This window comes from Halichondria panicea, chromosome 2 (assembly GCF_963675165.1).
Source record: "Halichondria panicea chromosome 2, odHalPani1.1, whole genome shotgun sequence".
NCBI lineage: Eukaryota > Metazoa > Porifera > Demospongiae > Suberitida > Halichondriidae > Halichondria > Halichondria panicea.
In genome coordinates this window covers 3,932,626-3,935,125 of record NC_087378.1, presented here as the reverse complement: position 1 = coordinate 3,935,125, position 2,500 = coordinate 3,932,626, and the positions used below count along the sequence as shown (strand labels likewise).

At 41.4% G+C, this 2,500-nt stretch overlaps 1 non-coding gene across 1 annotated transcript; it reads right to left on the bottom strand.

The window, feature by feature from the left end:
- Window positions 1–1,846: 1,846 nt before the first annotated feature.
- Window positions 1,847–1,965, bottom strand: LOC135332779 (5S ribosomal RNA). Its single transcript, XR_010393623.1, has one exon. It is a non-coding gene; the product is annotated as a 5S ribosomal RNA (ribosomal RNA).
- Between the last annotated feature and the right edge of the window lie 535 nt (window positions 1,966–2,500).

Genomic DNA, 2,500 nt, shown 5'->3' with positions numbered 1-2,500 from the left:
TTTTTTTGCCACAACACCCCACTTCACGACCTATCAACACGCTCATTTGTACGACACTCTTGTTTGGTTGCTTATCTAGCCCACGTGGTCACATTGTTCAATTCGTCTGCACTTGTATGGTAATTGCTTGCGATATATTGCTCAAATTTTCGCGCTACGCGCGTTCATTCCTTCATTCGTCTGCACTTGTATGGTAATTGCTCCAATTTTCCGGCGCGCAAATCCCCTCTGCAATGCCATCTGCACTGTTCCCCGTCTGCACCCTTCCATTCCGCTAAACATACAGTTCAAGTTATACATGGCTAACATACAGTTACAATACAATACTGGAGATTGCACAATCTTTGCAACACAAATAGAAACAAGTGTGTTGAGCACTGTGGTTCCTTATTATATATGGGATGTGCTCATACATTTAAGTAGTAAAACAGACCACAGTGTGTGTACTCAAATTCCATATAAGGAAGGGTAATGCTCTATGCTTTTACTGTCTTGTTGCAAAGATTCTGTATAGTATTATAGTACACTCACTCACTCACTCACTCACTCACTATATTGCAGCACAACATCTATTCGCCAGCAGCCAGCCAGCCAGCCAGCCAGCCAGCCACCCACCTCTTACTATTCATCAGTCAGTCGGTCGGTCGGTCGGTCGGTCGGTCGGTCGGTCGGTCGGTCGGTCGGTCGGTCGGTCGGTCGGTCGGTCGGTCGGTCGGTCGGTCGGTCGGTCGGTCGGTAGGTAGGTAGGTAGGTAGGTAGGTAGGTAGGTAGGTAGGTAGGTAGGTAGGTAGGTTGGTGGGCCGGCCAGTCAGCCAGCTACAACATAGCTTCACAAGCTACACAACAATTGCTGCTTTAACTACCAGCTGCAGCTTCTAATTATAACTACCCATTGAAGCTACTTTGTAACTAGGCGCTTTGTAAGGGGCCGCTTTGTAACTAGGCAAGGACTTCATTACACTAACATTAATTTTTTCCACCACGAGGACTTTAGGCTGGAAAATAGAAATAATAGGGCCTTAAGTGCTCGTTGACTTTACACTCCATGAACATTAATTACAACTTTTTACCCACTACTTTTATTCCCACTTGAATTTACTGTACATTATTTGCGTATTGTTAGCAACGTACAATACAATACTACTTGAAGATAAGCTTGATATTGTTATGATCAAATGAAGCATGGCTCAATGAAGGTATATATAACTCACTCACTCACTCACTCACTCACTCACTCACTCACTCACTCACTCACTCACTCACTCACTCACTCACTCACTCACTCACTCACTCACTCACTCACTCACTCACTCACTCACTCACTCACTCACTCAGGGAAAATATTTAAATTTCCTGCTACAGTGCTGCTACATTGCAGCCCATAAAATCTGCACATTTCCTGAGGTGTCCTGCAAGTGTCCTGCAACCTACTTACAAAGGATAGTGCAACGTTTCCTGTATAGTTTCCTTTACTATTCCTGAAGTAGTTCAGGACTTGTGTAACATTCATAAGTCTACAGGAAATTTTGTATTTGTAAAGTATAAGAAATTTTGATATTTTTCCTGTGTCACTCACTATAATTAGGATAGTTATAATTATACGTGCGTAATTATACAATTACTGTTTGCAAGTAGCCATCATCACATACTTCAGTTGCTTGCAGTGCCATGACTATAATGACAAAGGCAGGGATCAATTGTAAAACTGTTGCTATCACAAAAAGAAAGTTTCGTCTTTGCGGTTTGGTAATGATCAACGAGGATTTAAGGCTGCAGTTTTCATATTTTTGGGCCTTAACTGCTCGTTGTGAAATATTCTGAAAACAAACAAAAATAAGAATGCAGAAGCCTACAACACCTGCTGTTCCCAGGCGGTCACCCATCCAAGTACTGGGCAGGCCCTACGTTGCTTAACTTCGGTGATCAGACGAGAACCGGTGTTTTCAACGTGGTATGGTCGTAGACACAAGTCAATGCATATCTCATGTACTTATGTGTGAAGTTCAGAAATATACTCGACTTAATTTAATTGCTGTGGAGGGAGTGGGCCGGGAGGGAGTGAGTGAGTGGAGTGGAGTGGAGTGGAGTGGAGTGGAGTGTACTTCTCTGTACTTACTGGTATTATACAACTATGGACTTACTTACTGATAATTATAATCATACTCTAGCTATACAACTATCTACTAACTATCTACTATCTACTGTCTACTTCAAGCTTGCTTACTTACTTACTTACTTACTTACTTACTTACTTACTTACTTCACTGGAAACATGCAAACTCTTAATATAATCATTACTTCATAGCTAGCTGGATGCTCAGACTATATCTATATCTATATCTATAGACTTGGAAACATCTAGATGCATAAAATTCAATCTCAACGAGGAGTTAAGGCTGCAATTTTCATATTTTTGGGCCTTAACTGCTGGTTGTGAACATTCTGTAATTATTATAATTATTGACTGCACACTCTCAGTTAAACTGAAATATGCAAACTC